Here is a 13,838-nt window from a genome sequence, read left to right as displayed (position 1 = left end):
ATACTTAAACAAATATCTAATGGAAATCTCACCGACCTAACAAATTCTCAAAGACCTGAAAGTTGTAGCATTAAATATTATGATAGATATCGTGAGGAGACATTCACATGTGGGACTAATAGAACAAGAACCCGGCAATGTGATGTTATAGTGGCCAGAATACGCCTGGGATATAGACGTATCTGGCAGCTTTCTCAAAACCCAAATGTCGAGTACACAATGTGTCAACTTTGTGAAAGAGAAAACATGCACTCTCTTGAACATTATATTGTAGAATGTCCCATACTGACTGACTTTCGCCCTCCTGGGCTAAGGTATGCTGAACTCTGTAGTTACTATATGAGTACTGGAACACTTGATGATATATTGGACTTGTATCCAAGATTGACCATGTAATATATCAATCATACAATGTATATATATGATGTAACTATATAACTTGAGCTTGTAAAAGCACCTTCATCACCTTCAATGATTAAGTGCTTAATTGCACACTAGTTTCTTTATCAGCTACCTCACCCTGTCAGAGTAAATGAGACAAATGTATGTGAATGCATGTGTGTGTGTGTGTATATATATGTATGTATATGTGTGTGTGTGTGTGTATGTATATGTATGGGTATAAAGTATATATGGAAGCTGATCAGAACTACATTTCACCTTTGTGAATGTACATTAATGACACTATGTAAAAGACACATATAACACTTTATGTAGGGCATACGTAAATCTGTGAATCTATGTATTTACGTATGTAGATTAGCTTAGCATTTTAAAAGCAACGAAACACCTTCTGTGGTTGAGTGTTCAATAAACCCTTGAACTATATGTTTAATACTTCTCTAACCCTGTCCATGGAGGACATAAGAAAATGTATATATGCTGGTTAGCATTATAAATGTGTGGCCACGTCTGTGGTAGAAAATAATAATAATAATAAAAAAAAACTTCCTGGGCTATGATTGGTTCCCCATATTCGTCATCACTAGACAGTGCTCTTGTTATCCTAATTCTTCTGTCATCATGTCGCAGGAGCTGTTCCCTGCTGATTTCTGCAGGGAGGGAGGAGGAGAATGCTGCATCACTCCCCTTGTGAATTAGTTCCTCGATCGGCTTTGCCCTGGGGGTCATTGTGAGCCGCAGGCCGGGTTCTGCCCCCCTTAGCTATCTGAATTTTTGCCCACTCTTGTCTTGCAGATGTTTCCCGTCCAATAGAGCTAGTGAACTCAAGCCATTGTCTTTCCCGCTCTTTAATCTTCTCTTCCATGGCTACTTATTTATTTATTTATTTATTTATTTATTCATTTATATACCAGAAGGTACATTGGGTTTGTGAGAATACATAGCATAGTACAGTAATTGCACTCTTGTAAAGTCAGTAGTACGCGCAGCGTTTCGGGCAGGTCCTTAATCTAACAGATAATTTTAAGTAGGTAAATTCTATCAGAATTAATAAAATGATAACAAATACATTGCAAGAAAAAAAATGAGATGAGAGAGATTAGTAAGTATATTAAAGCACATTGGCATATTAAAGCTCTGATTGATTACATTGACAGCTTGATTGGTAATTTAAACAAGATTAATAGACACCATACAGCAGATTGACAGTACTACCCAAAATCACTTACGTCCTCTAATTACTCAACACAAAGCTGCTATTAGGACAATATCCAATTCTGGCCCCAGACATCACTCGGTACCCCTACTCAAATCTCTGAATATGTTAGACATTAAGTCACTGCACATTCTCTCATGTGTATTATACATATATAAAACGCTAAACTATAATGCCAATCCTGATCTCAAAAGCTTCATAGAAGGTTGTAACAGAACCCATGAGCACCACACCAGAAATAAATACAGTTTTGATATTCCTAGAGTACGACTTAATCAAACCAGAAATGCTCTACAAATCAAGGGGCCCAGAATACAATACAATACAATACAATTTTATTTAGGTAAGGTACATACATACAATAGATATTTACAAGGATTGTTTAACTTATAGGTATAGCTAGTACATACAATGCCTAAAGCCACTATTACGCAAAGCGTTTCGGGCATGATAAACTTAAATGACAAGCTTAATACTAATTGAGCATAATGAGTAGAATGAAAACAAGAAATGAAAACATAGATGAAAAAGCAGCACAAATACAATTATGTCGACAAACAGCGCTCTTTAAAGAAAAAACAGACATTGGTTGACAATAGAAGGGTAAGGTAGGTTACAGGGAATTTATTAGGTATAGCTTCGCTTTTAACTTAAACTGGTTGAGAGAGGTACAGTCTTTAACATGGTTGGGAAGGTCATTCCACATTCTGGGCCCCTTGATTTGTAGAGCATTTCTAGTTTGATTAAGTCGTACTCTAGGAATATCAAAACTGTATTTATTTCTGGTGTGATGCTCATGGGTTCTGATACAACCTTCTATGAAGCTTTTGAGATCAGGATTGGCATTATAGTTTAGCGTTTTATATATGTATAATGCACATGAGAGAATGTGCAGTGACTTAATGTCTAACATATTCAGAGATTTAAGTAGGGGTACCGAGTGATGTCTGGGGCCAGAATTGGATATTGTCCTAATAGCAGCTTTGTGTTGAGTAATTAGAGGACGTAAGTGATTTTGGGTAGTAGAGCCCCAAGCACAAATACCATAGTTGAGATATGGATAGATAAGGGAGTAATAGAGAGTCACCAGGGCAGGGCGTGGTACATAATATCTGATCTTAGAAAGAATGCCCACAGTTTTTGAAACTTTTTTTGATATGTTTAGAATGTGTCCCTGGAAATTAAGCTTGTGGTCAATGAGAATGCCAAGGAATTTGCCATCTAATTTGTTACAAATTTGGGTATTGTTTATTTTGAGATTTATTTGATTAGAGGATTTATTGCCAAACAGAATATAAAAGGTTTTGTCAATGTTAAGGGTGAGTTTGTTGGCAGTTAGCCACAGATGGACTTTATTTAGCTCAGTATTTACTGTGGCATTTAGAGCAAGGGGATAAGGACTGGAGTAAATGAAGGTTGTGTCGTCAGCAAATAGAATTGGTTTGAGGTGTTGGGAGGCATTTGGAAGGTCATTAATGTAGATGAGAAAGAGGAGAGGGCCAAGTATGCTGCCCTGGGGAACACCAATGTTGATGGGTAGGGTGGGAGAAATTGTATTATTCACAGAAACATATTGGAGCCTGTCAGTAAGGTAGGATTTGAGGTATTGTAGGGAGTGTCCTCTGACTCCATAATGATGTAATTTAAGAAGAAGGTTTTGGTGGTTGACAGTGTCAAAAGCTTTACGCAGGTCCACAAACAACCCAACAGAGAACTCATTTTTATCAAGAGCTGTATGAATCGAGTTAAGCATACTAATAAGTGCATCGTTAGTGCTTGTGGAATGTGGAATGTGGAATGTGGCGTTAGTGAATGTGGAATGACCTTCCCAACCATGTTAAAGACTGTACCTCTCTCAACCAGTTTAAGTTAAAAACGAAGCTATACCTAATAAATTCCCTGTAACCTACCTTACCCCTCTGTTGTCAACCCATGTATGTTTTTTGTTTTTCAAATCAACGCTGTTTGAATGTAATTTTCTGTAATAATTTGTAATTGTATTTGTGCTGCTTTTTCAACAATGTTCCCCCCTCTTTTACCTATATTTTTATTTGCACTCAACACATTTTATTCTTTTTACCCATTAGTTTTAAGCTTTAGTCATTAGTGTTTTTTCCTGCCCGAAACGCTTTGCGTAATAGTGGCTTTAGGCATTGTATGTACTAGCTCTATCTATAAAGCCAACAAACTTTGTCAAATCTCTTTATGTATGTACCTTTACCTAAATAAAAATTATTATTATTATTATTATAAATTATTATTATTATATAAGAAGACAGCAATGATCGCAATGATAAAGATGTTCCGATTGGGTACGTAAAGATTGGGTAGCAATAGATACAGTGCAGTTTTAAAGCAAAAGGTAAAAAACTATGAAGATGAAATTAGGTACTTTTTAGTATTGTTTTTGAATGATGCAAGAGTTGGACAGCTTTTCAATTCAATAGGGAGTGAATTCCATAGACTGGGTCCCTTTATTTGCATAGAGTGTTTACACAAATTAAGTTTGACTCTGGGGATATCAAAGAAATATTTATTTTATAAAACTCAGTGCCAAATGCTTAATGCACAGACTACCCTGTTCCAGTAGCTGAAGTTTATAACTTTTTAGACACTCAACCCACCAGGGGACTCGAACACTGGCCAATGTTCGAGTCACTGGCCAACCCACCTTGTTGGCCAGTGTTCGAGTCCCCTGGTGGGTTGAGTGTCTTAAAAAGTTATAAACTTCAGCTACTAGAACAGGGTAGTCTGTGCATTAAGCATTTGGCACTGAGTTTTCCCATATAACAGGGCCCGATGAAAGAGCACCCGGGGTCCCACACTATCTCATTGCCTGGGAGAGGATTGGAGTTCTGGTTGGTTAAATACCCCAGAATTCCTACCTCTCTTATGGCTTTGAAGTATGATGTAGTGCAGGGGTCTCCAAACTTTTCAATGTAAGGGCCACATTATATATTTCCCATATTTATGCGGGCCGGAGGAATAAAAAATGAAAAAAAACAAAAAACTAATCAGTGCCAGTAATTTAATTTCCTCAAATATTAAAGTATAAACATGGAAAAATTAAAACATATCTTTTTGGAAAAAATCAGGGTAAACTAAATAGATTCCTGCCTTTAGTTTTATGCAACCAAATTAGTGTGACGAATGATACTGTCGTTTTGACTTGAAAATTTCATTAAAATCAGGTTCCAGATTAGATGAGCCAATTGTAAGAATTGATTTCAAGTGATCATCAGACAAATTTGCTCGATAGTTAGATTTCACATACTTCATTTTGGAAAAAGTTTGTTCACACAAGTATGTTGAACCAAAAATGGACACAAAACTACAAGCAAACTTTATCAAATTTGGAAACTGATCTGGCTGCAGGCATTTATAAAACTCAATCAGATTTCCTTCTCTATACTTATCTTTCAGTCTGTCATCTGCCTGGAGATCAATAATTTCCATTTGAAATTGAGTTGGAAGATTTTCAGCATTGCAGTCAAATGGATTATGAAAGAGCCTGATTTCATTTGCTTTGGCATCAAGGTCAGCAAATCGCTTCTGAAACTGTTTTTTCAAATCTGAAATTATTTCATTTGCAAATGAAAAAGGAAATTCAACTTTACTTTCTGCATGAAATTTTTCACAACATGGAAAATGAGCAAAATTCTTAACCTTCACCTGGCCTTCAAGTAGCGCAAGTTTTGCTCTGAATGCCTTGACATGAACAAAGTAGTCACTGATCAAATTTGTTTTGCCTTGCAATTTCAGATTCAAGTTATTCATATGACCTGTCATATCTGCAAAAAATGCCAATTTCCAAATCCATTCACATTCTGATAATAATGGCTGAGGGTTATTTTTCTCTGTGAGAAATAAATCAATTTCTAATCTGAGCTCAATGAAATGCAGCAAAACCTTTCCACAACTAAGCCATCTAACTGCTGTATAATAAGGCAAGTTAACAAACTCCGCATCAATTTCTTTCAAGAAATCACGGAACTGGCGATGGTTGAGTGCATGAGATCTAATGAAAATAACCACAGAAACAACAGGTTTCATGACACAAGACATATCAACATATTTTAGGCACAATGCTTGTTGATGGATAAGGCAATGCAGAAAAATGGGTTTTGAGAATCCTCCAACCTCACAAGCTGTTGTAATTTGCCAAACCAAACCCTTCTTTGTCCCAGACATATTCTTTCCTCCATCAATTGTCACACACTGCACTTGTTTCCATTCCAGGTTATATTCTGTCATAGTTTTACTTACTTCATTGAAAATGTCCTCTCCAGTTGTTGTGGTGTGCATGCTGTGAACTGATGCTAATTCTTGGCTCACATTAAATTCACTATCAACACCACGAATGAATACTAAGAGCTGAGAAGTATCACACACATCAGTTGATTCATCCAAAGCAAGAGAATACCAACAAAATCTTTTTGTTTTTTCCTTTATTTGCCGAATTATGTCGCCTCCTAAATCTTCAATTCTACGAGCAACAGTATTTGACCCAAGACTTATCATTTTGAAGAGGTTTACTTTTTCTGGACATACCTCTCCTGCTGCTTCCACTATACACTCTTTTATGATACTACCATCAGTGAAAGGTTTTCCTTTTTTAGCCAACACATAGGCAACTTTGTAACTGGCTCTAGTTGAAGTTTCATTTTCAGATTTTTTCTTACTGAAAACAGCTTGTTGAGAATGCAGACTGTGCTGAAATGATTCAAACTTTTTAGTGCGTTCTGCTCCTGTGATGTGAGAATAACTTGAGCCATGTTTAGATTCATAGTGCCGACGAATATTGTATTCCTTCAGAACAGCAACACTGTCTCTACATATTATGCATAAAGCTTTATCATTTGCTATCACAAAAAAGTACTTTATCTTCCATTCGTCATTGAACCAACGGCACTCAATGTCCAATTTTCTTTTCTTTATCTTTTCCATATCTGAAAACATAAGGGTAAAATAAATGAAATAAATTCTACAGGAAAAAAACAGCTTGTATGTGGTGTTAAAAAGCATAGCATATTATTATAAAGTGGTAAATATTATGGCAACAGCTTTCGTTGATAAACTTAATGGTTACCATTTTAACTATTTTAAACATGCAATATTTTTGGCTACAATAGTATTATTGCTATTTTGTATAACTAAGATAAAGGCATTGTCAAAGTACAGAGAAAAGAATATTGCACAGTGTTTGTGCTCCCTGAAACGGAAGCAGCGAAGCCCCACTCGCCCTCCATCCCCACAATATACAGTTATACACAACTGATTGTTTCTAATGCACAACACATACCTACCAGTATTAGTATCTGTGCGTCACACTATCGAGAGAGAGGAAAACTGACTCGGGTTGAGCGCCACCAGTCAGCAGCCCCAGCTTTGAATAATTCTGCGATGCCATTCGTACGATAATTATTTTTTCAAGGCCACCACACAGGGATTTGTTTGGAGGGCCGGATGAAATTATGTGGCGGGCCGGATGTGGCCCGCGGGCCATAGTTTGGAGACCCCTGGTGTAGTGGATACAGCGTGCAACTGCCACCTTGTTGGCCAGTGTTCGAGTCCCCTGGTGGGTTGAGTGTCCAAAAAGTTATAAACTTCAGCTACTGGAACAGGGTAGTCTGTGCATATATATATATATATATATATATATATATATATATATATATATATATATATATATATATATACATATATATATATATATATATATATATATATATATATATATATATATATATATGAGAACAAGCCTGAATGGTCCCCAGGACAATATGCAACAATTACATATTGTCCTGGGGACCATTCAGGCTTGTTCGCATTTGTGTTCCTCACGTGTGCCCCAAAGAATGAGGTGATTTGGTAAAATGCTATGCCCAAGATTACTATCCGAGTGCCGACGGTGGGGTGGTTCAAATAGCCTCGGCTATCACCTCATTTTGTCCGGTCGTGATGGTCAAGTGGATTAAGGCGTCTTGTACATACCCGTTGCGTTGCTCCTGGGAGTATGGGTTCGAGTCACTTCTGGGGTGTGAGTTTTCAGTTATATATATATATATATATATATATATATATATATATATATATATATATATATATATATATACATATATATATATACATATATATATATATATATATATATATATATATATATATATATATATATATATATATATATATATATGTCGTACCTAGTAGCCAGAACGCACTTCTCAGCCTACTATGCAAGGCCCGATTTGCCTAATAAGCCAAGTTTTGATGAACTACTGCTTTTTCGACTACCTAACCTACCTAACCTAACCTAACCTAACATTTTCGGCTACCTAACATAACCTAACCTATAAAGATAGGTTAGGTTAGGTTAGGTAGGGTTGGTTAGGTTCGGTCATATATCTATGTTAATTTTAACTCCAATAAAAAAAATTGACCTCATACATAATGAAATGGGTAGCTTTATCATTTCATAAGAAAAAAAATAGAGAAAATATATTAATTCAGGAAAACTTGGCTTATTAGGCAAATCGGGCCTTGCATAGTAGGCTGAGAAGTGCGTTCTGGCTACTAGGTACGACATATATATATATATATATATATATATATATATATATATATATATATATATATATATATATATATATATATATATATATATATATATATATGCACAGACTACCCTGTTCCAGTAGCTGAAGTTTATATGCATTAAGCATTTGGCACTGAGTTTTCCCATATATATATATATAATGTGTGTAACTGAAAACTCACACCCCAGAAGTGACTCGAACCCATACTCCCAGGAGCAACGCAACTGGTATGTACAAGACGCCTTAATCCACTTGACCATCACGACCGGACAAAATGAGGTGATAGCCGAGGCTATTTGAACCTCCCCACCGCCGGCACTCGGATAGTAATCTTGGGCATAGCATTTTACCAAATCACCTCATTCTTTGGGGCACACGTGAGGAACACAAATGCGAACAAGCCTGAATGGTCCCCAGGACAATATGCAACTGAAAACTCACACCCCCAGAATCACCACCTCACATCACCGAATGAGGTGATTTGGTAAAATGCTATGCCCAAGATTACTATCCGAGTGCCGGCGGTGGGGTGGTTCAAATAGCCTCGGCTGTCACCTCATTTTGTCCGGTCGTGATGGTCAAGTGGATTAAGGCGTCTTGTACATACCAGTTGCGTTGCTCCTGGGAGTATGGGTTCGAGTCACTTCTGGGGTGTGAGTTTTCAGTTGCATATTGTCCTGGGGACCATTCAGGCTTGTTCGCATTTGTGTTCCTCACGTGTGCCCCAAAGAATGAGGTGATTTGGTAAAATGCTATGCCCAAGATTACTATCCGAGTGCCGGCGGTGGGGTGGTTCAAATAGCCTCGGCTATCACCTCATTTTGTCCGGTCGTGATGGTCAAGTGGATTAAGGCGTCTTGTACATACCAGTTGCGTTGCTCCTGGGAGTATGGGTTCGAGTCACTTCTGGGGTGTGAGTTTTCAGTTGCATATTGTCCTGGGGACCATTCAGGCTTGTTCGCATTTGTGTTCCTCACGTGTGCCCCAAAGAATGAGGTGATTTGGTAAAATGCTATGCCCAAGATTACTATCCGAGTGCCGGCGGTGGGGTGGTTCAAATAGCCTCGGCTATCACCTCATTTTGTCCGGTCGTGATGGTCAAGTGGATTAAGGCGTCTTGTACATACCAGTTGCGTTGCTCCTGGGAGTATGGGTTCGAGTCACTTCTGGGGTGTGAGTTTTCAGTTGCATATTGTCCTGGGGACCATTCAGGCTTGTTCGCATAATTTGTGTATTTAGTATATTTTGGTAGCAGTCTTTCTTGTAAACATATGTTGTTGAATATGACTGAAAGGGTAAGATTAATGATTCTAACACGAATCTTCTCAAAATTAACTCCCCAAATTTCATTTTCACATGTTTTTTATGGTCTGATGCCTAGAAGCGATTTGTAAGAACATTTCTCACATTTTCAAAGACATTTTTTTTAACTCACTCATGTTGTGCTTATATTCGTTTTTGGGTGAGGTGAGGGGATACAAATATGTTTGGGTGAGGTGACAGGAAACAAAAGACAAAACATGAAACAATGGATGTACATTGGATATATACAATGGGCATATAACCATGGGTATACATTCTATCTTCTTGCTTCTGTGCTGGTTTGGAGTCTTGAAGTGGGTAGAATGTAATTGTGTTAATTGGCTGTTGATTGCTGGTTTTGACTTTTTGCTGTATAGGGCCTCACTGATGTCGAGCCTCCTGTTATCGTTGTGTCTGTCGATAATTTCTATGTTGCTTGTTAAGATGTCTCTAGTGATGGTCTGGTTGTGTCTGGAGATTATATGCTCCTTGATGGAGCCCTGTTGTTTATGCATTGTTAATAGCCTAGAAAGAGATGTTGTCGTCTTGCCAATATTATGAGATCTTTGGGGCTGACAGTCCCCAATTGGGCATGTGAAGGCATAGACGACGTTGGTTTCCTACAAGGCGTTCTGTTTGGTGTCTGGAGAGTTCTTTATGAGTAGGTTGGCCATTTTCTTGTTTTATAGTAGATTGTTAATTGTATCTTCTGATTTGTGTCTGTGGAAATAACGTTCCTATTAATAATATCTTTCAGGACACTTTCCTCCGTTTTGTGAGCCGTCGAAATGAAGTTCCTGTTAAACAGTCTAAAAGGAGGTACAAGTATTGTGTTAGTTGACTCTTCAGAGGTTGCATGGAGTTTCACTTTTCTAGAAAGCGGCAGCTTTCTGTTATGTGGCAGCCAGTCAGAACCAGTCAGTTACAGTCACATGTCAATCAAGCATCCAGTCAAGACCAGTCATAACATGTCAGTCAAGCATTCAGTCAATTCCAGTGACAGGCAGTCAAACTTTCACAGTTGTTGTAGCAATCAGTTAGGCATTTACAGTCAGTTATGCATTCACAGTCAATCAACCATTTACAGTCAGACATTCACAATCACTCAGCCGCTCACAGTCAATCAGGCATTCACAGCCGCAATCAGTGAGTCAGTAAAAGTAAGAGTTTAATGACAGGTGCTCAGGGAGTCGGCCTCAGCTGGTAGCAAAGAAACCCACTCTATTAATTTACAAAAATAATACCGTCCATATGGCTGGGAGGGGTACAGCTGGAAGGGTCCGGTGTGGGAAATGAGGGGGTGGAGGTAGTGGGGAGGGAGCGGGATGGAGGGTGGAGATGGAGGTAGTGGGGTGTCCAGCCCTGCAAACCCTCTCACTACTGCCTGCCTGCACACTGACACATGCCCATCCACTGCTGCCCGCCTATCCACCCAATTTGCTGCCCGCCCCTCCACTATCCATCCATCCTGTCCCCCAACACCATCCATCCATCCAGTCCCCCCCGCTCCACCATCCAGTCCACCTCCATCTATCCATCCATCTAGTCCCCCTCCACCATTCATCCATCCATCCAGTCCCCCTCCATCCATCCATCCTACCTTTCTCCACTATCCATCCATCCAGTCCTCCTCCACCATCCATCCATCCAGTCCCCCTCCATCCATCCATCCACCATCCATCCTACCTCTCTCCACTATCCATCCATCCAGCCCTCCTCCACCATCCAACCATCCAGTCCCCCTCCATCCATCCATCTAGTCCTCTTCCACCATCCAGTAAGCCTTCATCATCTATCCATCTAGTCTCCCTTTACCATCCTTTCCCCCTCCACCATCCATCCATCAAATCCCCCTCCCCATTCATCCAGTCCCCCTCCATCATCCATCCATCCATCTAGTTCCCTTCTACCATCCATCTATCCACCCAGCCTCCCTCCATCCATTCAGTCCCCCTCCACCATCCAGTCCCCCTCCACCATCCATCCAGTTTCCTCCACCATACACCCAGTCCCCTCACCATCCATCCTGTTGTCCTCTTAAATACAATATTCAAGCGTGATCGTCACTAAGCGAGAGACACAGGTAAACTGTGCACACCTGGTCCCACCCCTCGCCAAGCAGAACAGAACCAGGCGCTTAATGGACCAGGACGTGTATAACCTAATTCCGGGCACCGTGGCAAACAATGAGTACCGAATCAAATTTTTCGGAGAAATTGACCACGAGTGCTGAAAATTACGAGAACCGAGGTTCCTCTGTAATAAATATATATATATATATATATATATATATATATATATATATATATATATATATATATATATATATATATATATATAATGTCGTACCTAGTAGCCAGAACGCACTTCTCAGCCTACTATTCAAGGCCCGATTTGCCTAATAAGCCAAGTTTTCATGAATTAATTGTTTTTCGACTACCTAACCTAACCTAACTTTTTCGGCTACCTAACCTAACCTAACCTATAAAGATAGGTTAGGTTAGGTTAGGTAGGGTTGGTTAGGTTCGGTCATATATCTACGTTAATTTTAACTCCAATAAAAAAAAATTGACCTCATACATAATGAAATGGGTAGCTTTATCATTTCATAAGAAAAAAATTAGAGAAAATATTTTAATTCATGAAAACTTGGCTTATTAGGCAAATCGGGCCTTGCATTGTAGGCTGAAAAGTGAGTTCTGGCTACTAGGTACGACATATATATATATATATATATATATATATATATATATATATATATATATATATATATATGTCGTACCTAGTAGCCAGAACTCACTTCTCAGCCTACTATTCAAGGCCAGATTTGCCTAATAAGCCAAGTTTTCCTGAATTAACATATTTACTATAATTTTTTTCTTATGAAATGATAAAGCAACCCTTTTCTCTATGTATGAGGTCAATTTTTTTTTATTGGAGTTAAAATTAACGTAGATATATGACCGAACCTAACCAACCCTACCTAACCTAACCTAACCTATATTTATAGGTAAGGTTAGGTTAGGTAGCCAAAAAAAGCTAGGTTAGGTTAGGTTAGGTAGGTTAGGTAGACGAAAAAACATTAATTCATGAAAACTTGGCTTATTAGGCAAATCGGGCCTTGAATAGTAGGCTGAGAAGTGCGTTCTGGCTATTAGGTACGACATATATATATATATATATATATATATATATATATATATATATATATATATATATATATATATATATATATATATATATATATCTATATATATATATATATATATATATATATATATATATATATAAGCCAAGTTTTCATGAATTAATGTTTTTTCGTCTACCTAACCTACCTAACCTAACCTAACCTAGCTTTTTTTGGCTACCTAACCTAACCTTACCTATAAATATAGGTTAGGTTAGGTTAGGTAGGGTTGGTTAGGTTCGGTCATATATCTACGTTAATTTTAACTCCAATAAAAAAAATTGACCTCATACATAGAGAAAAGGGTTGCTTTATCATTTCATAAGAAAAAAATTATAGTAAATATTTTAATTCAGGAAAACTTGGTTTATTAGGCAAATCGGGCCTTGAATAGTAGGCTGAGAAGTGAGTTCTGGCTACTAGGTACGACATATATATATATATATATATATATATATATATATATATATATATATATATATATATATATATATATATATATATATCTATATATATATATATATATATATGTCGTACCTAATAGCCAGAACGCAATTCTCAGCCTACTATGCAAGGCCCGATTTGCCTAATAAGCCAAGTTTTCCTGAATTAATATATTTTCTCTATTTTTTTTCTTATGAAATGATAAAGCTACCCATTTCATTATGTATGAGGTCAATTTTTTTTATTAGAGTTAAAATTAACGTAGATATATGACCGAACCTAACCAACCCTACCTAACCTAACCTAACCTATCTTTATAGGTTAGGTTGGGTTAGGTAGCGGAAAAAGTTAGGTTAGGTTAGGTTAGGTAGGTTAGGTAGTCGAAAAAACATTAATTCATGAAAACTTGGCTTATTAGGCAAATCGGGCCTTGCATAGTAGGCCAAGAAGTGAGTTCTGGCTATTAGGTACGACATATATATATATATATATATATATATATATATATATATATTGTAACAGGGGGGGGTAGGGGAAATAGCTCTATCTTGTCCATTATTCCACCCCCCAGTTAACTAACGAGGCCGGGGGAAACAGCTCGCTCTAGTCCGTTATCCCGTCCTCAGTTAGCTAACTATTCTAGAGCACTCCCAGAGTTCCTAAGGCAACCTCTCTCGTTCAACACCTTGTA

The sequence above is a fragment of the Procambarus clarkii genome, chromosome 60 (genome assembly GCF_040958095.1).
Source record: "Procambarus clarkii isolate CNS0578487 chromosome 60, FALCON_Pclarkii_2.0, whole genome shotgun sequence".
Lineage (NCBI taxonomy): Eukaryota > Metazoa > Arthropoda > Malacostraca > Decapoda > Cambaridae > Procambarus > Procambarus clarkii.
Note: the sequence above shows the minus strand (reverse complement) of the source record.